Genomic DNA, 22651 nt, shown 5'->3' with positions numbered 1-22651 from the left:
TCAAACACGGAGACGAGTTAACCACGGTTTCCATCCCTCCCTCTATACCGCAGCAACACGTATTTTTTTACCCCTTTCAGAAGGCGCTCCTCGCGCCACAAAGCCGCCTCTAGACGCGTGACCAATGAGCAGCGAGCTAAAACATATCGCAAATGTAGAAAATAATATAACGGGGTTAATATATATCGCGCATATGCGATATGTTTGTCACGAGGCGCAAAAAATAATTAAAAAGGGAATGCAACACGAGGATTTTCCAGGAGGTCACCCATCCTAGTACTACTCTCGCCCAAGCACGCTTAACTTCGGAGTTCTGATGGGATCCGGTGCTTTAGTGCTGGTATGATCGCATCCGACATGTTACCCCCGCCTTCGTCTCTTATGCTTGCCACTCCAAGGTCCACTGCAAAGATGATTGTCATTCTTACTACCATTACAACCGTTGCCTAATAATGGATAATGCCCTATATATACTACTTACTCCCCCCCCCCTCAAACACGGAGACGACTTTACCACGGTTTCCACCCCTCCCTCCATACCGCAGCAACACGTATTTTTTTACCCCTTTCAGAACGCGCTCCTCGTGCCACAAAGCCGCCTCTAGACGCGTGACCAATGAGCAGCGAGCTAAAACATATCGCAAATGTCAAAAATAATATAACGGGGTTAATATATATCGCGCACATGCGATATGTTTGTCACGAGGCGCAAAAAATAATTAAAAAGGGAATGCAACACGAGGACTTCCCAGGAGGTCACCCATCCTAGTACTACTCTCGCCCAAGCACGCTTAACTTCGGAGTTCTGATGGGATCCGGTGCTTTAGTGTTGGTATGATCGCATCAGACATGTTACCCCCGCCTTCGTCCCTTATGCTTGCCACTCCCAGGTCCACTGCAAAGATGATTGCCTTTCTTACTACCATTACAACCGTTGCCTAATAATGGATAATGCCCTATATATACTACTTACTCCCCCCCCCTCAAACACGGAGACGAGTTTACCACGGTTTCCACCCCTCCCTCTATACCGCAGCAACACGTATTTTTTTACCCCTTTCAGAACGCGCTCCTCGCGCCACAAAGCCGCCTCTAGACGCGTGACCAATGAGCAGCGAGCTAAAACATATCGCAAATGTCAAAACTAATATAACGGGGTTAATATATATCGCGCACATGCGATATGTTTGTCACGAGGCGCAAAAAATAATTAAAAAAGGAATGCAAAATGAGGACTTCCCAGTAGGTCACCCATCCTAGTACTACTCTCGCCCAAGGACGCTTAACTTCGGATTTCTGATGGGATCCGGTGCTTTAGTGTTGGTATGATCGCATCCGACATGTTACCCCCGCCTTCGTCCCTTATGCTTGCCACTCCCAGGTCCACTGCAAAGATGATTGCCTTTCTTACTACCATTACAACCGTTGCCTAATAATGGATAATGCCCTATATATACTACTTACTCCCCCCCCTCAAACACGGAGACGAGTTTACCACGGTTTCCACCCCTCCCTCTATACCGCAGCAACACGTATTTTTTTACCCCTTTCAGAACGCGCTCCTCGCGCCACAAAGCCGCCTCTAGACGCGTGACCAATGAGCAGCGAGCTAAAACATATCGCAAATGTCAAAACTAATATAACGGGGTTAATATATATCGCGCACATGCGATATGTTTGTCACGAGGCGCAAAAAAAATTAAAAAGGGAATGCAACAAGAGGACTTCCCAGGAGGTCACCCATCCTAGTACTACTCTCGCCCAAGCACGCTTAACTTCGGAGTTCTGATGGGATCCAGTGCTTTAGTGCTGGTATGATCGCATCCGACATGTTACCCCCGCCTTCGTCCCTTATGCTTGCCACTCCCAGGTCCACTGCAAAGATGATTGTCATTCTTACTACCATTACAACCGTTGCCTAATAATGGATAATGCCCTATATATACTACTTACTCCCCCCCTCAAACACGGAGACGAGTTTACCACGGTTTCCACCCCTCCCTCTATACCGCAGCAACACGTATTATTTTACCCCTTTCATAACGCGCTCCTCGCGCCACAAAGCCGCCTCTGGACGCGTGACCAATGGGCAGCGAGCTAAAACATATCGCAAATGTCAAAAATAATATAACGGGGTTAATATATATCGCGCACATGCAATATGTTTGTCACGAGGCGCGAAAAATAATTAAAAAGGGAATGGAACACGAGGACTTCCTAGGAGGTCACCCATCCTAGTACTACTCTCGCCCAAGTACGCTTAACTTCAGAGTTCTGATGGGATCCGGTGCTTTAGTGCTGGTATGATCGCATCCGACTTGTTACCCCCGCCTTCGTCCCTTATGCTTGCCACTCCCAGGTCCACTACAAAGATGATTGTCATTCTTACTACCATTACAGCCGTTGCCTAATAATGGATAATGCTCTATATATACTACTTACTCCCCCCCCCCTCAAACACGGAGACGAGTTCACCACGGTTTCCACCCCTCCCTCTATTCCGCAGCAACACGTATTTTTTTACCCCTTTCATAACGCGCTCCTCGCGCCACAAAGCCGCCTCTAGACGCGTGACCAATGAGCAGCCAGCTAAAACATATCGCAAATGTCAAAAATAATATAACGGGGTTAATATATATCGCGCACATGTGATATGTTTGTCATGAGGCGCAAAAAATAATTAAAAAGGAAATGCAACACGAGGACTTCCCAGGAGGTCACCCACCCTAGTACTACTCTCGCCCAAGCACGCTTAACTTTGGAGTTCTGATGGGATCCGATGCTTTAGTCCTGCTATGATCGCATCCAACATGTTACCCCCGCCTTCGTCCCGTATGCTTGCCACTCCCGAGTCCACTTCAAAGATGATTCTCATTCTTACTACCATTACAACCGTTGCCTAATAATGGATAATGCCCTATATATACTACTTACTCCCCCCCCCCTCAAACACGGAGACGAGTTTACCACGGTTTCCACCCCTCCCTCTATACCGCAGCAACACGTATTTTTTACCCCTTTCAGAACGCGCTCCTCGCACCAGAAAGCCGCATCTAGACGCGTGACCAATGAGCAGCGAGCTAAAACATATCGCAAATGTCAAAAATAATATAACGGGGTTAATATATATCGCGCACATGCGATATGTTTGTCACGAGGCGCAAAAAATAATTAAAAAGGGAATGCAACAAGAGGACTTCCCAGGAGGTCACCCATCCTAGTACTACTCTCGCCCAAGCACGCTTAACTTCGGAGTTTTGATGGGATCCGGTGCTTTAGTGCTGGTATGATCGCATCCGACATGTTACCCCCGCCTTCGTCCCTTATGCTTGCCACTCCCAAGTCCACTGCAAAGATTATTGTCATTCTTACTACCATTACAACCGTTGCCTAATAATGGATAATGCCCTATATATACTACTTACTCCCCCCCCCCCCTCAAACACGGAGACGAGTTTACCACGGTTTCCACCCCTCCCTCTATACCGCAGCAACACGTATTTTTTTACCCCTTTCAGAACGCGCTCCTCGCGCCACAAAGCCGCCTCTAGACGCGTGACCAATGAGCAGCGAGCTAAAACATATCGCAAATGTCAAAAATAATATAACGGGGTTAATATATATCGCGCACATGTGATATATTTGTCATGAGGCGCAAAAAATAATTAAAAAGGGAATGCAACACGAGGACTTCCCAGGAGGTCACCCATCCTAGTACTACTCTCACCCAAGCACGCTTATCTTTGAAGTTCTGATGGGATCCGGTGCATTAGTGCTGGTATGATCGCACCCAACATGTTACCCCCGCCTTCGTCCCTTGTGCTTGCCACTCCCAGGTCCACTTCAAAGATGATTGTCATTCTTACTACCATTACAACCGTTGCCTAATAATGGATAATGCCCTATATATACTACTTACTCCCCCCCCCCTCAAACACGGAGACGAGTTTACCACGGTTTCCACCCCTCCCTCTATACCGCAGCAACACGTATTTTTTTACCCCTTTCAGAACGCGCTCCTCGCGCCACAAAGCCGCATCTAGACGCGTGAATAATGAGCAGCGAGCTAAAACATATCGCAAATGTCAAAAATAATATAACGGGGTTAATATATATCGCGCACATGCGATATGTTTGTCACGAGGCGCAAAAAATAATTAAAAAGGGAATGCAACACGAGGACTTCCCAAGAGGTCACCCATCTTAGTACTACTCTCGCCCAAGCACGCTTAACTTTGGAGTTCTGATGGGATCCGGTGCTTTAGTGCTGCTATGATCGCATCTCACATGTTACCCCCGCCTTCGTCCTTTATGCTCGCCACTCCCAGGTCCACTGCAAAGATGATTGTCATTCTTACTACCATTACAACCGTTGCCTAATAATGGATAATGCCCTATATATACTACTTACTCCCCCCCTCAAACACAGAGACGAGTTACCACGGTTTCCACCCCTCCCTCTATACCGCAGCAACACGTATTTTTTACCCCTTTCACAACGCGCTCCTCGCGCCACAAAGCCACCTCTGGACGCGTGACCAATGGGCAGCGAGCTAAAACATATCGCAAATGTCAAAAATAATATAAGGGGTTAATATATATCGCGCACATGCGATATGTTTGTCACGAGGCGCAAAAAATAATTAAAAAGGGAATGAAACATGAGGACTTCCCAGGAGGTCACCCATCCTAGTACTACTCTCGCCCAAGCACGCTTAACTTCAGAGTTATGATGGGATCCGGTGCTTTAGTGCTGGTATGATCGCATCCGACATGTTACCCCCGCCTTCGTCCCTTGTGCTTGCCACTCCCAGGTCCACTGCAAAGATGATTGTCATTCTTACTACCATTATAACCGTTGCCTAATAATGGATAATGCCCTATATATACTAGTTACTCGCCCCCCTCAAACACGGAGACGAGTTTACCACGGTTTCCACCCCTCCCTCTACACCGCAGCAACACGTATTTTTTTTACCCCTTTCAGAACGCGCTCCTCGCGCCACAAAGCCGCCTCTAGACGCGTGACCAATGAGCAGCGAGCTAAAACATATCGCAAATGTCAAAGATAATATAACGGGGTTAATATATATCGCGCACATGCGATATGTTTGTCACGAGGCGCAAAAAATAATTAAAAAGGGAATGCAACGAGAGGACTTCCCAGGAGGTCACCCATCCTAGTACTACTCTCGCCCAAGCACGCTTAACTTCGGAGTTCTGATGGGATCCGGTGCTTTAGTGCTGGTATGATCGCATCCAACATGTTACCCCCGCCTTCGTCCCTTATGCTTGCCACTCCCAAGTCCACTTCAAAGATGATTGTCATTCTTACTACCATTACAACCGTTGCCTAATAATGGATAATGCCCTATATATACTACTTACTCCCCCCCCTCAAACACGGAGACGAGTTTACCACGGTTTCCACCCCTCCCTCTATACCGCAGCAACACGTATTTTTTTTACCCCTTTCAGAACGCGCTCCTCGCACCAGAAAGCCGCATCTAGACGCGTGACCAGTGAGCAGCGAGCTAAAACATATCGCAAATGTCAAAAATAATATAACGGGGTTAATATATATTGCGCACATGCGATATGTTTGTCACGAGGCGCAAAAAATAATTAAAAAGGGAATGCAACAAGAGGACTTCCCAGGAGGTCACCCATCCTAGTACTACTCTCGCCCAAGCACGCTTAACTTCGGAGTTCTGATGGGATTCGGTGCTTTAGTGCTGGTATGATCGCATCCGACATGTTACCCCCGCCTTCGTCCCTTATGCTTGCCACTCCCAAGTCCACTGCAAAGATTATTGTCATTCTTACTACCATTACAACCGTGGCCTAATAATGGATAATGCCCTATATATACTACTTACTCCCCCCCCTCAAACACGGAGACGAGTTTACCACGGTTTCCACCCCTCCCTCTATACCGCAGCAACACGTATTTTTTTTACCCCTTTCAGAACGCGCTCCTCGTACCAGAAAGCCGCATCTAGACGCGTGACCAGTGAGCAGCGAGCTAAAACATATCGCAAATGTCAAAAATAATATAACGGGGTTAATATATATTGCGCACATGCGATATGTTTGTCACGAGGCGCAAAAAATAATTAAAAAGGGAATGCAACAAGAGGACTTCCCAGGAGGTCACCCATCCTAGTACTACTCTCGCCCAAGCACGCTTAACTTCGGAGTTCTGATGGGATTCGGTGCTTTAGTGCTGGTATGATCGCATCCGACATGTTACCCCCGCCTTCGTCCCTTATGCTTGCCACTCCCAAGTCCACTGCAAAGATTATTGTCATTCTTACTACCATTACAACCGTGGCCTAATAATGGATAATGCCCTATATATACTACTTACTCCCCCCCTCAAACACGGAGACGAGTTTACCACGGTTTCCACCCCTCCCTCTATACCGCAGCAACACGTATTTTTTTACCACTTTCAGAACGCGCTCCTCGCACCAGAAAGCCGCATCTAGACGCGTGACCAATGAGCAGCGAGCTAAAACATATCGCAAATGTCAAAAATAATATAACGGGGTTAATATATATCGCGCACATGCGATATGTTTGTCACGAGGCGCAAAAAATAATTAAAAAGGGAATGCAACACAAGGACTTCCCAAGAGGTCACCCATCCTAGTACTACTCTCGCCCAAGCACGCTTAACTTCGGAGTTCTGATGGGATCCGGTGCTTTAGTGCTGGTATGATCGGATCCAACATGTTACCCCCGCCTTCGTCCCTTATGCTTGCCACTCCCAGGTCCACTGTAAAGATGATTGTCATTCTTACTACCATTACAACCGTTGCCTAATAATGGATAATGCCCTATATATACTACTTACTCCCCCCCGTCAAACACGGAGACGAGTTTACCACAGTTTCCAACCCTCCCTCTATACCGCAGCAACACGTATTTTTTCCCCTTTCAGAACGCGCTCCTCGCACCACAAAGCCGCCTCTAGACGACCAATGAGCAGCGAGCTAAAACATATCGCAAATGTCAAAAATAATATAACGGGGTTAATATATATCGCGCACATGTGATATGTTTGTCATGAGGCGCAAAAAATAATTAAAAAGGGAATGCAACACGAGGACTTCCCAGGAGGTCACCCATCCTAGTACTACTCTCGCCCAAGCACGCTTAACTTCGGAGTTTTGATGGGATCCGGTGCTTTAGTGCTGGTATCATCGCATCCAACATGTTTCCCCCGCCTTCGTCCCTTATGCTTGCCACTCCCAGGTCCACTGCAAAGATGATTATCATTCTTACTACCATTACAACCGTTGCCTAATAATGGATAATGCCCTATATATACTACTTACTCCCCCACGTCAAACACGGAGACGAGTTTACCAAAGTTTCCACCCCTCCCTCTATACCGCAGCAACACATATTTTTTCCCCTTTCAGAACGCGCTCCTCGCGCCACAAAGCCGCCTCTAGACGCGTGACCAATGAGCAGCGAGCTAAAACATATCGCAAATGTCAAAAATAATATAACGGGGTTAATATATATCGCGCACATGTGATATGTTCGTCATGAGGCGCAAAAAATAATTAAAAAGGGAATGCAACACGAGGACTTCCCAGGAGGTCACCCATCCTAGTACTACTCTTGCCCAAGCACGCTTAACTTCGGAGTTCTGATGGGATCCGGTGCTTTAGTGCTGGTATGATCGCATCCAACATGTTACCCCCGCCTTCGTCCCTTATGCTTGCCACTCCCAGGTCCACTGCAAAGATGATTGTCATTCTTACTACCATTACAACCGTTGCCTAATAATGGATAATGCCCTATATATACTACTTACTCCCCCCCCTCAAACACGGAGACGAGTTTACCACGGTTTCCACCCCTCCCTCTATACCGCAGCAACACGTATTTTTTACCCCTTTCAGAACGCGCTCCTCGCACCAGAAAGCCGCATCTAGACGCGTGACCAATGAGCAGCGAGCTAAAACATATCGCAAATGTCAAAAATAATATAACGGGGTTAATATATATCGCGCACATGCGATATGTTTGTCACGAGGCGCAAAAAATAATTAAAAAGGGAATGCAACACGAGGACTTCCCAGGAGGTCACCCATCCTAGTACTACTCTCGCCCAAGCACGCTTAACTTCAGAGTTCTGATGGGATCCGGTGCTTTAATGCTGGTATGATCGCATCAAACATGTTACCCCCGCCTTCGTCCCTTATGCTTGCCACTCCCAGGTCCACTGTAAAGATGATTGTCATTCTTACTACCATTACAACCGTTGCCTAATAATGGATAATGCCCTATATATACTACTTACTCCCCCCGTCAAACACGGACACGAGTTTACCACAGTTTCCACCCCTCCCTCTATACCGCATTAACACGTATTTTTTCCTCTTTCAGAACGCGCTCCTCGCGCCACAAAACCGCCTCTAGACGCGTGACCAATGAGCAGCGAGCTAAAACATATCGCAAATGTCAAAAATAATATAACGGGGTTAATATATATCGCGCACATGTGATATGTTTGTCATGAGGCGCAAAAAATAATTAAAAAGGGAATGCAACACGAGGACTTCCCAGGAGGTCACCCATCCTTGTACTACTCTCGCCCAAGCACGCTTAACTTCGGAGTTTTGATGGGATCCGGTGCTTTAGTGCTGGTATCATCGCATCCAACATGTTTCCCCCGCCTTCGTCCCTTATGCTTGCCACTCCCAGGTCCACAGCAAAGATGATTGTCATTCTTACTACCATTACAACCGTTGCCTAATAATGGATAATGCCCTATATATACTACTTACTCCCCCCCCTCAAACACGGAGACGAGTTTACCACGGTTTCCACCCCTCCCTCTATACCGCAGCAACACGTATTTTTTTACCCCTTTCAGAACGAGCTCCTCGCGCCACAAAGCCGCCTCTAGACGCGTGACCAATGAGCAACGAGCTAAAACATATCGCAAATGTCAAAAATAATATAACGGGGTTAATATATATCGCGCACATGTGATATGTTTGTCATGAGGCGCAAAAAATAATTATAAAGGGAATGCAACACGAGGACTTCCCAGGAGGTCACCCATCCTAGTACTACTCTCGCCCAAGCACGCTTAACTTCGGAGTTCTGATGGGATCCGGTGCTTTAGTGCTGGTATGATCGCATCCAACATGTTACGCCCGCCTTCGTCCCTTATGCTTGCCACTCCCAGGTCCACTGCAAAGATGATTGTCATTCTTGCTACCATTACAACCGTTGCCTAATAATGGATAATGCCCTATATATACTACTTACTCCCCCCCCCTCAAACACGGAGACGAGTTTACCACGGTTTCCACCCCTCCCTCTATACCGCAGCAACACGTATTTTTTACCCCTTTCAGAACGCGCTCCTCGCACCAGAAAGCCGCATCTAGACGCGTGACCAATGAGCAGCGAGCTAAAACATATCGCAAATTTCAAAAATAATATAACGGGGTTAATATATATCGCGCACATGCGATATGTTTGTCACGAGGCGCAAAAATTAATTAAAAAGGGAATGCAACACGAGGATTTTCCAGGAGGTCACCCATCCTAGTACTACTCTCGCCCAAGCACGCTTAACTTCGGAGTTCTGATGGGATCCGGTGCTTTAGTGCTGGTATGATCGCTTCCGACATGTTACCCCCGCCTTCGTCCCTTATGCTTGCCACTCCCAGGTCCACTCCAAAGATGATTGTCATTCTTACTACCATTACAACCGTTGCCTAATAATGGATAATGCCCTATATATACTACTTACTCCCCCCCCCTCAAACACGGAGACGAGTTTACCACGGTTTCCACCCCTCCCTCTATACCGCAGCAACACGTATTTTTTTACCCCTTTCAGAACGCGCTCCTCGCACCAGAAAGCCGCATCTAGACGCGTGACCAATGAGCAGCGAGCTAAAACATATCGCAAATGTCAAAAATAATATAACGGGGTTAATATATATCGCGCACATGCGATATGTTTGTCACGAGGCGCAAAAAATAATTAAAAAGGGAATGCAACACAAGGACTTCCCAAGAGGTCACCCATCCTAGTACTACTCTCGCCCAAGCACGCTTAACTTCGGAGTTCTGATGGGATCCGGTGCTTTAGTGCTGGTATGATCGGATCCAACATGTTACCCCCGCCTTCGTCCCTTATGCTTGCCACTCCCAGGTCCACTGTAAAGATGATTGTCATTCTTACTACCATTACAACCGTTGCCTAATAATGGATAATGCCCTATATATACTACTTACTCCCCCCCGTCAAACACGGAGACGAGTTTACCACAGTTTCCAACCCTCCCTCTATACCGCAGCAACACGTATTTTTTCCCCTTTCAGAACGCGCTCCTCGCACCACAAAGCCGCCTCTAGACGACCAATGAGCAGCGAGCTAAAACATATCGCAAATGTCAAAAATAATATAACGGGGTTAATATATATCGCGCACATGTGATATGTTTGTCATGAGGCGCAAAAAATAATTAAAAAGGGAATGCAACACGAGGACTTCCCAGGAGGTCACCCATCCTAGTACTACTCTCGCCCAAGCACGCTTAACTTCGGAGTTTTGATGGGATCCGGTGCTTTAGTGCTGGTATCATCGCATCCAACATGTTTCCCCCGCCTTCGTCCCTTATGCTTGCCACTCCCAGGTCCACTGCAAAGATGATTATCATTCTTACTACCATTACAACCGTTGCCTAATAATGGATAATGCCCTATATATACTACTTACTCCCCCACGTCAAACACGGAGACGAGTTTACCACAGTTTCCACCCCTCCCTCTATACCGCAGCAACACATATTTTTTCCCCTTTCAGAACGCGCTCCTCGCGCCACAAAGCCGCCTCTAGACGCGTGACCAATGAGCAGCGAGCTAAAACATATCGCAAATGTCAAAAATAATATAACGGGGTTAATATATATCGCGCACATGTGATATGTTCGTCATGAGGCGCAAAAAATAATTAAAAAGGGAATGCAACACGAGGACTTCCCAGGAGGTCACCCATCCTAGTACTACTCTTGCCCAAGCACGCTTAAGTTCGGAGTTCTGATGGGATCCGGTGCTTTAGTGCTGGTATGATCGCATCCAACATGTTACCCCCGCCTTCGTCCCTTATGCTTGCCACTCCCAGGTCCACTGCAAAGATGATTGTCATTCTTACTACCATTACAACCGTTGCCTAATAATGGATAATGCCCTATATATACTACTTACTCCCCCCCCTCAAACACGGAGACGAGTTTACCACGGTTTCCACCCCTCCCTCTATACCGCAGCAACACGTATTTTTTACCCCTTTCAGAACGCGCTCCTCGCACCAGAAAGCCGCATCTAGACGCGTGACCAATGAGCAGCGAGCTAAAACATATCGCAAATGTCAAAAATAATATAACGGGGTTAATATATATCGCGCACATGCGATATGTTTGTCACGAGGCGCAAAAAATAATTAAAAAGGGAATGCAACACGAGGACTTCCCAGGAGGTCACCCATCCTAGTACTACTCTCGCCCAAGCACGCTTAACTTCAGAGTTCTGATGGGATCCGGTGCTTTAATGCTGGTATGATCGCATCAAACATGTTACCCCCGCCTTCGTCCCTTATGCTTGCCACTCCCAGGTCCACTGTAAAGATGATTGTCATTCTTACTACCATTACAACCGTTGCCTAATAATGGATAATGCCCTATATATACTACTTACTCCCCCCGTCAAACACGGACACGAGTTTACCACAGTTTCCACCCCTCCCTCTATACCGCATTAACACGTATTTTTTCCCCTTTCAGAACGCGCTCCTCGCGCCACAAAACCGCCTCTAGACGCGTGACCAATGAGCAGCGAGCTAAAACATATCGCAAATGTCAAAAATAATATAACGGGGTTAATATATATCGCGCACATGTGATATGTTTGTCATGAGGCGCAAAAAATAATTAAAAAGGGAATGCAACACGAGGACTTCCCAGGAGGTCACCCATCCTTGTACTACTCTCGCCCAAGCACGCTTAACTTCGGAGTTTTGATGGGATCCGGTGCTTTAGTGCTGGTATCATCGCATCCAACATGTTTCCCCCGCCTTCGTCCCTTATGCTTGCCACTCCCAGGTCCACAGCAAAGATGATTGTCATTCTTACTACCATTACAACCGTTGCCTAATAATGGATAATGCCCTATATATACTACTTACTCCCCCCCCTCAAACACGGAGACGAGTTTACCACGGTTTCCACCCCTCCCTCTATACCGCAGCAACACGTATTTTTTTACCCCTTTCAGAACGAGCTCCTCGCGCCACAAAGCCGCCTCTAGACGCGTGACCAATGAGCAACGAGCTAAAACATATCGCAAATGTCAAAAATAATATAACGGGGTTAATATATATCGCGCACATGTGATATGTTTGTCATGAGGCGCAAAAAATAATTATAAAGGGAATGCAACACGAGGACTTCCCAGGAGGTCACCCATCCTAGTACTACTCTCGCCCAAGCACGCTTAACTTCGGAGTTCTGATGGGATCCGGTGCTTTAGTGCTGGTATGATCGCATCCAACATGTTACGCCCGCCTTCGTCCCTTATGCTTGCCACTCCCAGGTCCACTGCAAAGATGATTGTCATTCTTGCTACCATTACAACCGTTGCCTAATAATGGATAATGCCCTATATATACTACTTACTCCCCCCCCCCCTCAAACACGGAGACGAGTTTACCACGGTTTCCACCCCTCCCTCTATACCGCAGCAACACGTATTTTTTACCCCTTTCAGAACGCGCTCCTCGCACCAGAAAGCCGCATCTAGACGCGTGACCAATGAGCAGCGAGCTAAAACATATCGCAAATTTCAAAAATAATATAACGGGGTTAATATATATCGCGCACATGCGATATGTTTGTCACGAGGCGCAAAAAATAATTAAAAAGGGAATGCAACAAGAGGACTTCCCAGGAGGTCACCCATCCTAGTACTACTCTCGCCCAAGCACGCTTAACTTCGGAGTTCTGATGGGATCCGGTGCTTTAGTGCTGGTATGATCGCATCCGACATGTTACCCCCGCCTTCGTCTCTTATGCTTGCCACTCCCAGGTCCACTGCAAAGATGATTGTCATTCTTACTACCATTACAACCGTTGCCTAATAATGGATAATGCCCTATATATACTACTTACTCCCCCCCCCCCCCCCCCCGCTCAAACACGGAGACGAGTTTACCACGGTTTCCACCCCTCCCTCTATACCGCAGCAACACGTATTTTTTTACCCCTTTCAGAACGCGCTCCTCGTGCCACAAAGCCGCCTCTAGACGCGTGACCAATGAGCAGCGAGCTAAAACATATCGCAAATGTCAAAAATAATATAACGGGGTTAATATATATCGCGCACATGCGATATGTTTGTCACGAGGCGCAAAAAATAATTAAAAAGGCAATGCAACAAGAGGACTTCCCAGGAGGTCACCCATCCTAGTACTACTCTCGCCCAAGCACGCTTAACTTCGGAGTTCTGATGGGATCCGGTGCTTTAGTGCTGGTATGATCGCATCCCACATGTTACCCCCGCCTTCGTCTCTTATGCTTGCCACTCCCAGGTCCACTGCAAAGATGATTGTCATTCTTACTACCATTACAACCGTTGCCTAATAATGGATAATGCCCTATATATACTACTTACTCCCCCCCTCAAACACGGAGACGAGTTTACCACGGTTTCCACCCCTCCCTCTATACCGCAGCAACACGTATTTTTTTACCCCTTTCAGAACGCGCTCCTCGCGCCACAAAGCCGCCTCTAGACGCGTGACCAATGAGCAGCGAGCTAAAACATATCGCAAATGTCAAAAATAATATAACGGGGTTAATATATATCGCGCACATGCGATATGTTTGTCACGAGGCGCAAAAAATAATTAAAAAGGGAATGCAACACGAGGATTTTCCAGGAGGTCACCCATCCTAGTACTACTCTCGCCCAAGCACGCTTAACTTCGGAGTTCTGATGGGATCCGGTGCTTTAGTGCTGGTATGATCTCATCCGACATGTTACCCCCGCCTTCGTCCCTTATGCTTGCCACTCCCAGGTCCACTGCAAAGATGATTGCCATTCTTACTACCATTACAACCGTTCCCTAATAATGGATAATGCCCTATATATACTACTTACTCCCCCCCTCAAACACGGAGACGAGTTTACCACGGTTTCCACCCCACCCTCTATACCGCAGCAACACGTATTTTTTTTACCCCTTTCAGAACGCGCTCCTCGTGCCACAAAGCTGCCTCTAGACGCGTGCCAATGAGCAGCGAGCTAAAACATATCGCAAATGTCAAAAATAATATAACGGGGTTAATATATATCGCGCACATGCGATATGTTTGTCACGAGGCGCAAAAAATATTTAAAAAGGGAATGCAACACGAGGATTTTCCAGGAGGTCACCCATCCTAGTACTACTCTCGCCCAAGCACGCTTAACTTCGGAGTTCTGATGGGATCCGGTGCTTTAGTGCTGGTATGATCGCATCCGACATGTTACCCCCGCCTTCGTCCCTTATGCTTGCCACTCCCAGGTCCACTGCAAAGATGATTGTCATTCTTACTACCATTACAACCATTGCCTAATAATGGATAATGCCCTATATATACTACTTACTCCCCCCCCCTCAAACACGGAGACGAGTTTACCACGGTTTCCATCCCTCCCTCTATACCGCAGCAACACGTATTTTTTTACCCCTTTCAGAAGGCGCTCCTCGCGCCACAAAGCCGCCTCTAGACGCGTGACCAATGAGCAGCGAGCTAAAACATATCGCAAATGTCAAAAATAATATAACGGGGTTAATATATATCGCGCACATGCGATATGTTTGTCACGAGGCGCAAAAAATAATTAAAAAGGGAATGCAACACGAGGATTTGCCAGGAGGTCACCCATCCTAGTACTACTCTCGCCCAAGCACGCTTAACTTCGGAGTTCTGATGGGATCCGGTGCTTTAGTGCTGGTATGATCGCATCCGACATGTTACCCCCGCCTTCGTCTCTTATGCTTGCCACTCCCAGGTCCACTGCAAAGATGATTGTCATTCTTACTACCATTACAACCGTTGCCTAATAATGGATAATGCCCTATATATACTACTTACTCCCCCCCTCAAACACGGAGACGAGTTTACCACGGTTTCCACCCCTCCCTCTATACCGCAGCAACACGTATTATTTTACCCCTTTCATAACGCGCTCCTCGCGCCACAAAGCCGCCTCTGGACGCGTGACCAATGGGCAGCGAGCTAAAACATATCGCAAATGTCAAAAATAATATAACGGGGTTAATATATATCGCGCACATGCAATATGTTTATCACGAGGGGCGAAAAATAATTAAAAAGGGAATGGAACACGAGGACTTCCCAGGAGGTCACCCATCCTAGTACTACTCTCGCCCAAGTACGCTTAACTTCAGAGTTCTGATGGGATCCGGTGCTTTAGTGCTGGTATGATCGCATCCGACTTGTTACCCCCGCCTTCGTCCCTTATGCTTGCCACTCCCAGGTCCACTACAAAGATGATTGTCATTCTTACTACCATTACAACCGTTCCCTAATAATGGATAATGCTCTATATATACTACTTACTCCCCCCCCTCAAACACGGAGACGAGTTCACCACGGTTTCCACCCCTCCCTCTATACCGCAGCAACACGTATTTTTTACCCCTTTCATAACGCGCTCCTCGCGCCACAAAGCCGCCTCTAGACGCGTGACCAATGAGCAGCCAGCTAAAACATATCGCAAATGTCAAAAATAATATAACGGGGTTAATATATATCGCGCACATGTGATATGTTTGTCATGAGGCGCAAAAAATAATTAAAAAGGAAATGCAACACGAGGACTTCCCAGGAGGTCACCCACCCTAGTACTACTCTCGCCCAAGCACACTTAACTTTGGAGTTCTGATGGGATCCGATGCTTTAGTCCTGCTATGATCGCATCCAACATGTTACCCCCGCCTTCGTCCCTTATGCTTGCCACTCCCGAGTCCACTTCAAAGATGATTCTCATTCTTACTACCATTACAACCGTTGCCTAATAATGGATAATGCCCTATATATACTACTTACTCCCCCCCCCCCCCCTCAAACACGGAGACGAGTTTACCACGGTTTCCACCCCTCCCTCTATACCGCAGCAACACGTATTTTTTTACCCCTTTCAGAACGCGCTCCTCGCGCCACAAAGCCGCCTCTAGACGCGTGACCAATGAGCAGCGAGCTAAAACATATCGCAAATGTAAAAAATAATATAACGGGGTTAATATATATCGCACACATGTGATATGTTTGTCATGAGGCGCAAAAAAAATTAAAAAGGAATGCAGCACGAGGACTTCCCAGGAGGTCACCCATATCCTAGTACTACTCTCGCCCAAGCACGCTTAACTTCGGAGTTCTGATGGGATCTGGTGCTTTAGTGCTGCTATGATCGCATCCAACATGTTACCCCCACCTTCGTCCCTTATGCTTGGCACTCCTAGGTCCACTGCAAAGATGATTGTCATTCTTACTACCATTACAACCGTTGCCTAATAATGGATAATGCCCTATATATACTACTTACTCCCCCCCCCCTCAAACACGGAGACGAGTTTACCACGGTTTCCACCCCTCCCTCTATACCGCAGCAACACGTATTTTTTTACCCCTTTCAGAACGCGCTCCTCGCGCCACAAAGCCGCCTCTAGACGCGTGACCAATGAGCAGCGAGCTAAAACATATCGCAAATGTCAAAAATAATATAACGGGGTTAATATATATCGCGCACATGTGATATATTTGTCATGAGGCGCAAAAAATAATTAAAAAGGGAATGCAACACGAAGACTTCCCAGGAGGTCACCCATCCTAGTACTACTCTCGCCCAAGCACGCTTAACTTTGAAGTTCTGATGGGATCCGGTGCATTAGTGCTGGTATGATCGCACCCAACATGTTACCCCCGCCTTCGTCCCTTGTGCTTGCCACTCCCAGGTCCACTGCAAAGATGATTGTCATTCTTACTACCATTACAACCGTTGCCTAATAATGGATAATGCCCTATATATACTACTTACTCCCCCCCCCCCCTCAAACACGGAGACGAGTTTACCACGGTTTCCACCCCTCCCTCTATACCGCAGCAACACGTATTTTTTTACCCCTTTCAGAACGCGCTCCTCGCGCCACAAAGCCGCATCTAGACGCGTGACCAATGAGCAGCGAGCTAAAACATATCGCAAATGTCAAAAATAATATAACGGGGTTAATATATATCGCGCACATGCGATATGTTTGTCACGAGGCGCAAAAAATAATTAAAAAGGGAATGCAACACGAGGACTTCCCAAGAGGTCACCCATCTTAGTACTACTCTCGCCCAAGCATGCTTAACTTCGGAGTTCTGATGGGATCCGGTGCTTTAGTGCTGCTATGATCGCATCCCACATGTTACCCCCGCCTTCGTCCTTTATGCTCGCCACTCCCAGGTCCACTGCAAAGATGATTGTCATTCTTACTACCATTACAACCGTTGCCTAATAATGGATAATGCCCTATATATACTACTTACTCCCCCCCCCTCAAACACGGAGACGAGTTTACCACGGTTTCCACCCCTCCCTCTATACCGCAGCAACACGTATTTTTTTTACCCCTTTCAGAACGCGCTCCTCGCACCAGAAAGCCGCATCTAGACGCGTGACCAATGAGCAGCGAGCTAAAACATATCGCAAATGTCAAAAATAATATAACGGGGTTAATATATATTGCGCACATGCGATATGTTTGTCACGAGGCGCAAAAAATAATTAAAAAGGGAATGCAACAAGAGGACTTCCCAGGAGGTCACCCATCCTAGTACTACTCTCGCCCAAGCACGCTTAACTTCGGAGTTCTGATGGGATTCGGTGCTTTAGTGCTGGTATGATCGCATCCGACATGGTACCCCCGCCTTCGTCCCTTATGCTTGCCACTCCCAAGTCCACTGCAAAGATTATTGTCATTCTTACTACCATTACAACCGTTGCCTAATAATGGATAATGCCCTATATATACTACTTACTCCCCCCCTCAAACACGGAGACGAGTTTACCACGGTTTCCACCCCTCCCTCTATACCGCAGCAACACGTATTTTTTTACCCCTTTCAGAACGCGCTCCTCGCACCAGAAAGCCGCATCTAGACGCGTGACCAATGAGCAGCGAGCTAAAACATATCGCAAATGTCAAAAATAATATAACGGGGTTAATATATATCGCGCACATGCGATATGTTTGTCACGAGGCGCAAAAAATAATTAAAAAGGGAATGCAACACAAGGACTTCCCAAGAGGTCACCCATCCTAGTACTACTCTCGCCCAAGCACGCTTAACTTCGGAGTTCTGATTGGATCCGGTGCTTTAGTGCTGGTATGATCGGATCCAACATGTTACCCCCGCCTTCGTCCCTTATGCTTGCCACTCCCAGGTCCACTGTAAAGATGATTGTCATTCTTACTACCATTACAACCGTTGCCTAATAATGGATAATGCCCTCTATATACTACTTACTCACCCCCGTCAAACACGGAGACGAGTTTACCACAGTTTCCAACCCTCCCTCTATACCGCAGCAACACGTATTTTTTCCCCTTTCAGAACTCGCTCCTCGCGCCACAAAGCCGCCTCTAGACGACCAATGAGCAGCGAGCTAAAACATATCGCAAATGTCAAAAATAATATAACGGGGTTAATATATATCGCGCACATGTGATATGTTTGTCATGAGGCGCAAAAAATAATTAAAAAGGGAATGCAACACGAGGACTTCCCAGGAGGTCACCCATCCTTGTACTACTCTCGCCCAAGCACGCTTAACTTTGGAGTTTTGATGGGATCCGGTGCTTTAGTGCTGGTATCATCGCATCCAACATGTTTCCCCCGCCTTCGTCCCTTATGCTTGCCACTCCCAGGTCCACTGCAAAGATGATTATCATTCTTACTACCATTACAACCGTTGCCTAATAATGGATAATGCCCTATATATACTACTTACTCCCCCCCGTCAAACACGGAGACGAGTTTACCACAGTTTCCACCCCTCCCTCTATACCGCAGCAACACATATTTTTTCCCCTTTCAGAACGCGCTCCTCGCGCCACAAAGCCGCCTCTAGACGCGTGACTAATGAGCAGCGAGCTAAAACATATCGCAAATGTCAAAAATAATATAACGGGGTTAATATATATCGCGCACATGTGATATGTTCGTCATGAGGCGCAAAAAATAATTAAAAAGGGAATGCAACACGAGGACTTCCCAGGAGGTCACCCATCCTAGTACTACTCTCGCCCAAGCACGCTTAACTTCGGAGTTCTGGTGGGATCCGATGCTTTAGTGCTGGTATGATCGCATCCAACATGTTACCCCCGCCTTCGTCCCTTATGCTTGCCACTCCCAGGTCCAAAGCAAAGATGATTGTCATTCTTACTACCATTACAACCGTTGCCTAATAATGGATAATGCCCTATATATACTACTTACTCCCCCCTCAAACACGGAGACGAGTTTACCACGGTTTCCACCCCTCCCTCTATACCGCAGCAACACGTATTTTTTTACCCCTTTCAGAACGAGCTCCTCGCGCCACAAAGCCGCCTCTAGACGCGTGACCAATGAGCAACGAGCTAAAACATATCGCAAATGTCAAAAATAATATAACGGGGTTAATATATATCGCGCACATGTGATATGTTTGTCATGAGGCGCAAAAAATAATTATAAAGGGAATGCAACACGAGGACTTCCCAGGAGGTCACCCATCCTAGTACTACTCTCGCCCAAGCACGCTTAACTTCGGAGTTCTGATGGGATCCGGTGCTTTAGTGCTGGTATGATCGCATCCAACATGTTACCCCCGCCTTCGTCCCTTATGCTTGCCACTCCCAGGTCCACTTCAAAGATGATTGTCATTCTTACTACCATTACAACCGTTGCCTAATAATGGATAATGCCCTATATATACTACTTACTCCCCCCCCCTCAAACACGGAGACGAGTTTACCACGGTTTCCACCCCTCCCTCTATACCGCAGCAACACGTATTTTTTTTACCCCTTTCAGAACGCGCTCCTCGCACCAGAAAGCCGCATCTAGACGCGTGACCAATGAGCAGCGAGCTAAAACATATCGCAAATGTCAAAAATAATATAACGGGGTTAATATATATTGCGCACATGCGATATGTTTGTCACGAGGCGCAAAAAATAATTAAAAAGGGAATGCAACAAGAGGACTTCCCAGGAGGTCACCCATCCTAGTACTACTCTCGCCCAAGCACGCTTAACTTCGGAGTTCTGATGGGATTCGGTGCTTTAGTGCTGGTATGATCGCATCCGACATGGTACCCCCGCCTTCGTCCCTTATGCTTGCCACTCCCAAGTCCACTGCAAAGATTATTGTCATTCTTACTACCATTACAACCGTTGCCTAATAATGGATAATGCCCTATATATACTACTTACTCCCCCCCTCAAACACGGAGACGAGTTTACCACGGTTTCCACCCCTCCCTCTATACCGCAGCAACACGTATTTTTTTACCCCTTTCAGAACGCGCTCCTCGCACCAGAAAGCCGCATCTAGACGCGTGACCAATGAGCAGCGAGCTAAAACATATCGCAAATGTCAAAAATAATATAACGGGGTTAATATATATCGCGCACATGCGATATGTTTGTCACGAGGCGCAAAAAATAATTAAAAAGGGAATGCAACACAAGGACTTCCCAAGAGGTCACCCATCCTAGTACTACTCTCGCCCAAGCACGCTTAACTTCGGAGTTCTGATTGGATCCGGTGCTTTAGTGCTGGTATGATCGGATCCAACATGTTACCCCCGCCTTCGTCCCTTATGCTTGCCACTCCCAGGTCCACTGTAAAGATGATTGTCATTCTTACTACCATTACAACCGTTGCCTAATAATGGATAATGCCGTCTATATACTACTTACTCACCCCCGTCAAACACGGAGACGAGTTTACCACAGTTTCCAACCCTCCCTCTATACCGCAGCAACACGTATTTTTTCCCCTTTCAGAACTCGCTCCTCGCGCCACAAAGCCGCCTCTAGACGACCAATGAGCAGCGAGCTAAAACATATCGCAAATGTCAAAAATAATATAACGGGGTTAATATATATCGCGCACATGTGATATGTTTGTCATGAGGCGCAAAAAATAATTAAAAAGGGAATGCAACACGAGGACTTCCCAGGAGGTCACCCATCCTTGTACTACTCTCGCCCAAGCACGCTTAACTTTGGAGTTTTGATGGGATCCGGTGCTTTAGTGCTGGTATCATCGCATCCAACATGTTTCCCCCGCCTTCGTCCCTTATGCTTGCCACTCCCAGGTCCACTGCAAAGATGATTATCATTCTTACTACCATTACAACCGTTGCCTAATAATGGATAATGCCCTATATATACTACTTACTCCCCCCCGTCAAACACGGAGACGAGTTTACCACAGTTTCCACCCCTCCCTCTATACCGCAGCAACACATATTTTTTCCCCTTTGAGAACGCGCTCCTCGCGCCACAAAGCCGCCTCTAGACGCGTGACTAATGAGCAGCGAGCTAAAACATATCGCAAATGTCAAAAATAATATAACGGGGTTAATATATATCGCGCACATGTGATATGTTCGTCATGAGGCGCAAAAAATAATTAAAAAGGGAATGCAACACGAGGACTTCCCAGGAGGTCACCCATCCTAGTACTACTCTCGCCCAAGCACGCTTAACTTCGGAGTTCTGGTGGGATCCGATGCTTTAGTGCTGGTATGATCGCATCCAACATGTTACCCCCGCCTTCGTCCCTTATGCTTGCCACTCCCAGGTCCAAAGCAAAGATGATTGTCATTCTTACTACCATTACAACCGTTGCCTAATAATGGATAATGCCCTATATATACTACTTACTCCCCCCTCAAACACGGAGACGAGTTTACCACGGTTTCCACCCCTCCCTCTATACCGCAGCAACACGTATTTTTTTACCCCTTTCAGAACGAGCTCCTCGCGCCACAAAGCCGCCTCTAGACGCGTGACCAATGAGCAACGAGCTAAAACATATCGCAAATGTCAAAAATAATATAACGGGGTTAATATATATCGCGCACATGTGATATGTTTGTCATGAGGCGCAAAAAATAATTATAAAGGGAATGCAACACGAGGACTTCCCAGGAGGTCACCCATCCTAGTACTACTCTCGCCCAAGCACGCTTAACTTCGGAGTTCTGATGGGATCCGGTGCTTTAGTGCTGGTATGATCGCATCCAACATGTTACCCCCGCCTTCGTCCCTTATGCTTGCCACTCCCAGGTCCACTTCAAAGATGATTGTCATTCTTACTACCATTACAACCGTTGCCTAATAATGGATAATGCCCTATATATACTACTTACTCCCCCCCCCTCAAACACGGAGACGAGTTTACCACGGTTTCCACCCCTCCCTCTATACCGCAGCAACACGTATTTTTTACCCCTTTCAGAACGCGCTCCTCGCACCAGAAAGCCGCATCTAGACGCGTGA

At 47.0% G+C, this 22651-nt stretch overlaps 46 non-coding genes across 46 annotated transcripts; all 46 read right to left on the bottom strand.

Annotated features, from left to right (window-relative positions):
* Window positions 1–235: 235 nt before the first annotated feature.
* Window positions 236–354, bottom strand: LOC141025150 (5S ribosomal RNA). Its single transcript, XR_012186647.1, has one exon. It is a non-coding gene; the product is annotated as a 5S ribosomal RNA (ribosomal RNA).
* Window positions 355–727: 373 nt separating this feature from the next.
* Window positions 728–846, bottom strand: LOC141023722 (5S ribosomal RNA). The gene has a single exon (XR_012185320.1). It is a non-coding gene; the product is annotated as a 5S ribosomal RNA (ribosomal RNA).
* A 372-nt stretch (window positions 847–1218) lies between these two features.
* On the bottom strand, window positions 1219–1337 carry LOC141024539 (5S ribosomal RNA). Its single transcript, XR_012186137.1, has one exon. It is a non-coding gene; the product is annotated as a 5S ribosomal RNA (ribosomal RNA).
* A 370-nt stretch (window positions 1338–1707) lies between these two features.
* Window positions 1708–1826, bottom strand: LOC141023807 (5S ribosomal RNA). Its single transcript, XR_012185405.1, has one exon. It is a non-coding gene; the product is annotated as a 5S ribosomal RNA (ribosomal RNA).
* A 370-nt stretch (window positions 1827–2196) lies between these two features.
* On the bottom strand, window positions 2197–2315 carry LOC141024327 (5S ribosomal RNA). Its single transcript, XR_012185924.1, has one exon. It is a non-coding gene; the product is annotated as a 5S ribosomal RNA (ribosomal RNA).
* A 373-nt stretch (window positions 2316–2688) lies between these two features.
* LOC141024447 (5S ribosomal RNA) lies at window positions 2689–2807 on the bottom strand. Its single transcript, XR_012186045.1, has one exon. It is a non-coding gene; the product is annotated as a 5S ribosomal RNA (ribosomal RNA).
* Window positions 2808–3179: 372 nt separating this feature from the next.
* Window positions 3180–3298, bottom strand: LOC141024096 (5S ribosomal RNA). The gene has a single exon (XR_012185694.1). It is a non-coding gene; the product is annotated as a 5S ribosomal RNA (ribosomal RNA).
* A 375-nt stretch (window positions 3299–3673) lies between these two features.
* LOC141024367 (5S ribosomal RNA) lies at window positions 3674–3792 on the bottom strand. The gene has a single exon (XR_012185964.1). It is a non-coding gene; the product is annotated as a 5S ribosomal RNA (ribosomal RNA).
* A 373-nt stretch (window positions 3793–4165) lies between these two features.
* On the bottom strand, window positions 4166–4284 carry LOC141024232 (5S ribosomal RNA). The gene has a single exon (XR_012185830.1). It is a non-coding gene; the product is annotated as a 5S ribosomal RNA (ribosomal RNA).
* Window positions 4285–4651: 367 nt separating this feature from the next.
* On the bottom strand, window positions 4652–4770 carry LOC141024499 (5S ribosomal RNA). The gene has a single exon (XR_012186097.1). It is a non-coding gene; the product is annotated as a 5S ribosomal RNA (ribosomal RNA).
* Window positions 4771–5142: 372 nt separating this feature from the next.
* LOC141023792 (5S ribosomal RNA) lies at window positions 5143–5261 on the bottom strand. Its single transcript, XR_012185390.1, has one exon. It is a non-coding gene; the product is annotated as a 5S ribosomal RNA (ribosomal RNA).
* Window positions 5262–5633: 372 nt separating this feature from the next.
* On the bottom strand, window positions 5634–5752 carry LOC141024107 (5S ribosomal RNA). Its single transcript, XR_012185705.1, has one exon. It is a non-coding gene; the product is annotated as a 5S ribosomal RNA (ribosomal RNA).
* A 372-nt stretch (window positions 5753–6124) lies between these two features.
* Window positions 6125–6243, bottom strand: LOC141024106 (5S ribosomal RNA). Its single transcript, XR_012185704.1, has one exon. It is a non-coding gene; the product is annotated as a 5S ribosomal RNA (ribosomal RNA).
* Window positions 6244–6613: 370 nt separating this feature from the next.
* LOC141023788 (5S ribosomal RNA) lies at window positions 6614–6732 on the bottom strand. Its single transcript, XR_012185386.1, has one exon. It is a non-coding gene; the product is annotated as a 5S ribosomal RNA (ribosomal RNA).
* A 365-nt stretch (window positions 6733–7097) lies between these two features.
* On the bottom strand, window positions 7098–7216 carry LOC141023717 (5S ribosomal RNA). The gene has a single exon (XR_012185315.1). It is a non-coding gene; the product is annotated as a 5S ribosomal RNA (ribosomal RNA).
* Window positions 7217–7585: 369 nt separating this feature from the next.
* LOC141024996 (5S ribosomal RNA) lies at window positions 7586–7704 on the bottom strand. The gene has a single exon (XR_012186493.1). It is a non-coding gene; the product is annotated as a 5S ribosomal RNA (ribosomal RNA).
* A 370-nt stretch (window positions 7705–8074) lies between these two features.
* LOC141023690 (5S ribosomal RNA) lies at window positions 8075–8193 on the bottom strand. The gene has a single exon (XR_012185289.1). It is a non-coding gene; the product is annotated as a 5S ribosomal RNA (ribosomal RNA).
* A 368-nt stretch (window positions 8194–8561) lies between these two features.
* Window positions 8562–8680, bottom strand: LOC141024124 (5S ribosomal RNA). The gene has a single exon (XR_012185721.1). It is a non-coding gene; the product is annotated as a 5S ribosomal RNA (ribosomal RNA).
* A 371-nt stretch (window positions 8681–9051) lies between these two features.
* LOC141025169 (5S ribosomal RNA) lies at window positions 9052–9170 on the bottom strand. The gene has a single exon (XR_012186667.1). It is a non-coding gene; the product is annotated as a 5S ribosomal RNA (ribosomal RNA).
* A 371-nt stretch (window positions 9171–9541) lies between these two features.
* On the bottom strand, window positions 9542–9660 carry LOC141023683 (5S ribosomal RNA). The gene has a single exon (XR_012185282.1). It is a non-coding gene; the product is annotated as a 5S ribosomal RNA (ribosomal RNA).
* Window positions 9661–10032: 372 nt separating this feature from the next.
* LOC141023787 (5S ribosomal RNA) lies at window positions 10033–10151 on the bottom strand. Its single transcript, XR_012185385.1, has one exon. It is a non-coding gene; the product is annotated as a 5S ribosomal RNA (ribosomal RNA).
* Window positions 10152–10516: 365 nt separating this feature from the next.
* Window positions 10517–10635, bottom strand: LOC141023715 (5S ribosomal RNA). The gene has a single exon (XR_012185314.1). It is a non-coding gene; the product is annotated as a 5S ribosomal RNA (ribosomal RNA).
* A 369-nt stretch (window positions 10636–11004) lies between these two features.
* Window positions 11005–11123, bottom strand: LOC141023892 (5S ribosomal RNA). The gene has a single exon (XR_012185490.1). It is a non-coding gene; the product is annotated as a 5S ribosomal RNA (ribosomal RNA).
* Window positions 11124–11493: 370 nt separating this feature from the next.
* LOC141023689 (5S ribosomal RNA) lies at window positions 11494–11612 on the bottom strand. The gene has a single exon (XR_012185288.1). It is a non-coding gene; the product is annotated as a 5S ribosomal RNA (ribosomal RNA).
* Window positions 11613–11980: 368 nt separating this feature from the next.
* On the bottom strand, window positions 11981–12099 carry LOC141024123 (5S ribosomal RNA). Its single transcript, XR_012185720.1, has one exon. It is a non-coding gene; the product is annotated as a 5S ribosomal RNA (ribosomal RNA).
* Window positions 12100–12470: 371 nt separating this feature from the next.
* LOC141025160 (5S ribosomal RNA) lies at window positions 12471–12589 on the bottom strand. Its single transcript, XR_012186658.1, has one exon. It is a non-coding gene; the product is annotated as a 5S ribosomal RNA (ribosomal RNA).
* A 373-nt stretch (window positions 12590–12962) lies between these two features.
* Window positions 12963–13081, bottom strand: LOC141023563 (5S ribosomal RNA). Its single transcript, XR_012185163.1, has one exon. It is a non-coding gene; the product is annotated as a 5S ribosomal RNA (ribosomal RNA).
* Window positions 13082–13464: 383 nt separating this feature from the next.
* LOC141023961 (5S ribosomal RNA) lies at window positions 13465–13583 on the bottom strand. Its single transcript, XR_012185559.1, has one exon. It is a non-coding gene; the product is annotated as a 5S ribosomal RNA (ribosomal RNA).
* A 370-nt stretch (window positions 13584–13953) lies between these two features.
* On the bottom strand, window positions 13954–14072 carry LOC141023981 (5S ribosomal RNA). Its single transcript, XR_012185579.1, has one exon. It is a non-coding gene; the product is annotated as a 5S ribosomal RNA (ribosomal RNA).
* Window positions 14073–14442: 370 nt separating this feature from the next.
* LOC141025148 (5S ribosomal RNA) lies at window positions 14443–14561 on the bottom strand. Its single transcript, XR_012186645.1, has one exon. It is a non-coding gene; the product is annotated as a 5S ribosomal RNA (ribosomal RNA).
* A 372-nt stretch (window positions 14562–14933) lies between these two features.
* Window positions 14934–15052, bottom strand: LOC141023661 (5S ribosomal RNA). The gene has a single exon (XR_012185261.1). It is a non-coding gene; the product is annotated as a 5S ribosomal RNA (ribosomal RNA).
* A 370-nt stretch (window positions 15053–15422) lies between these two features.
* Window positions 15423–15541, bottom strand: LOC141024203 (5S ribosomal RNA). The gene has a single exon (XR_012185800.1). It is a non-coding gene; the product is annotated as a 5S ribosomal RNA (ribosomal RNA).
* Window positions 15542–15911: 370 nt separating this feature from the next.
* LOC141024483 (5S ribosomal RNA) lies at window positions 15912–16030 on the bottom strand. The gene has a single exon (XR_012186081.1). It is a non-coding gene; the product is annotated as a 5S ribosomal RNA (ribosomal RNA).
* A 375-nt stretch (window positions 16031–16405) lies between these two features.
* Window positions 16406–16526, bottom strand: LOC141024475 (5S ribosomal RNA). The gene has a single exon (XR_012186073.1). It is a non-coding gene; the product is annotated as a 5S ribosomal RNA (ribosomal RNA).
* Window positions 16527–16899: 373 nt separating this feature from the next.
* Window positions 16900–17018, bottom strand: LOC141024194 (5S ribosomal RNA). The gene has a single exon (XR_012185791.1). It is a non-coding gene; the product is annotated as a 5S ribosomal RNA (ribosomal RNA).
* A 375-nt stretch (window positions 17019–17393) lies between these two features.
* LOC141024043 (5S ribosomal RNA) lies at window positions 17394–17512 on the bottom strand. The gene has a single exon (XR_012185641.1). It is a non-coding gene; the product is annotated as a 5S ribosomal RNA (ribosomal RNA).
* A 373-nt stretch (window positions 17513–17885) lies between these two features.
* LOC141024105 (5S ribosomal RNA) lies at window positions 17886–18004 on the bottom strand. Its single transcript, XR_012185703.1, has one exon. It is a non-coding gene; the product is annotated as a 5S ribosomal RNA (ribosomal RNA).
* Window positions 18005–18374: 370 nt separating this feature from the next.
* On the bottom strand, window positions 18375–18493 carry LOC141024214 (5S ribosomal RNA). The gene has a single exon (XR_012185812.1). It is a non-coding gene; the product is annotated as a 5S ribosomal RNA (ribosomal RNA).
* Window positions 18494–18858: 365 nt separating this feature from the next.
* On the bottom strand, window positions 18859–18977 carry LOC141024300 (5S ribosomal RNA). The gene has a single exon (XR_012185897.1). It is a non-coding gene; the product is annotated as a 5S ribosomal RNA (ribosomal RNA).
* A 369-nt stretch (window positions 18978–19346) lies between these two features.
* LOC141023703 (5S ribosomal RNA) lies at window positions 19347–19465 on the bottom strand. Its single transcript, XR_012185302.1, has one exon. It is a non-coding gene; the product is annotated as a 5S ribosomal RNA (ribosomal RNA).
* Window positions 19466–19834: 369 nt separating this feature from the next.
* On the bottom strand, window positions 19835–19953 carry LOC141025149 (5S ribosomal RNA). Its single transcript, XR_012186646.1, has one exon. It is a non-coding gene; the product is annotated as a 5S ribosomal RNA (ribosomal RNA).
* Window positions 19954–20326: 373 nt separating this feature from the next.
* On the bottom strand, window positions 20327–20445 carry LOC141024104 (5S ribosomal RNA). The gene has a single exon (XR_012185702.1). It is a non-coding gene; the product is annotated as a 5S ribosomal RNA (ribosomal RNA).
* Window positions 20446–20815: 370 nt separating this feature from the next.
* On the bottom strand, window positions 20816–20934 carry LOC141024213 (5S ribosomal RNA). The gene has a single exon (XR_012185811.1). It is a non-coding gene; the product is annotated as a 5S ribosomal RNA (ribosomal RNA).
* Window positions 20935–21299: 365 nt separating this feature from the next.
* Window positions 21300–21418, bottom strand: LOC141024298 (5S ribosomal RNA). The gene has a single exon (XR_012185895.1). It is a non-coding gene; the product is annotated as a 5S ribosomal RNA (ribosomal RNA).
* A 369-nt stretch (window positions 21419–21787) lies between these two features.
* On the bottom strand, window positions 21788–21906 carry LOC141023701 (5S ribosomal RNA). Its single transcript, XR_012185300.1, has one exon. It is a non-coding gene; the product is annotated as a 5S ribosomal RNA (ribosomal RNA).
* Window positions 21907–22275: 369 nt separating this feature from the next.
* Window positions 22276–22394, bottom strand: LOC141025138 (5S ribosomal RNA). The gene has a single exon (XR_012186635.1). It is a non-coding gene; the product is annotated as a 5S ribosomal RNA (ribosomal RNA).
* Between the last annotated feature and the right edge of the window lie 257 nt (window positions 22395–22651).

This window comes from Aegilops tauschii, chromosome 5 (genome assembly GCF_002575655.3).
Source record: "Aegilops tauschii subsp. strangulata cultivar AL8/78 chromosome 5, Aet v6.0, whole genome shotgun sequence".
Taxonomy (NCBI): Eukaryota; Viridiplantae; Streptophyta; class Magnoliopsida; order Poales; family Poaceae; genus Aegilops; species Aegilops tauschii.
This window is presented reverse-complemented; position numbering and strand designations above follow the sequence as displayed.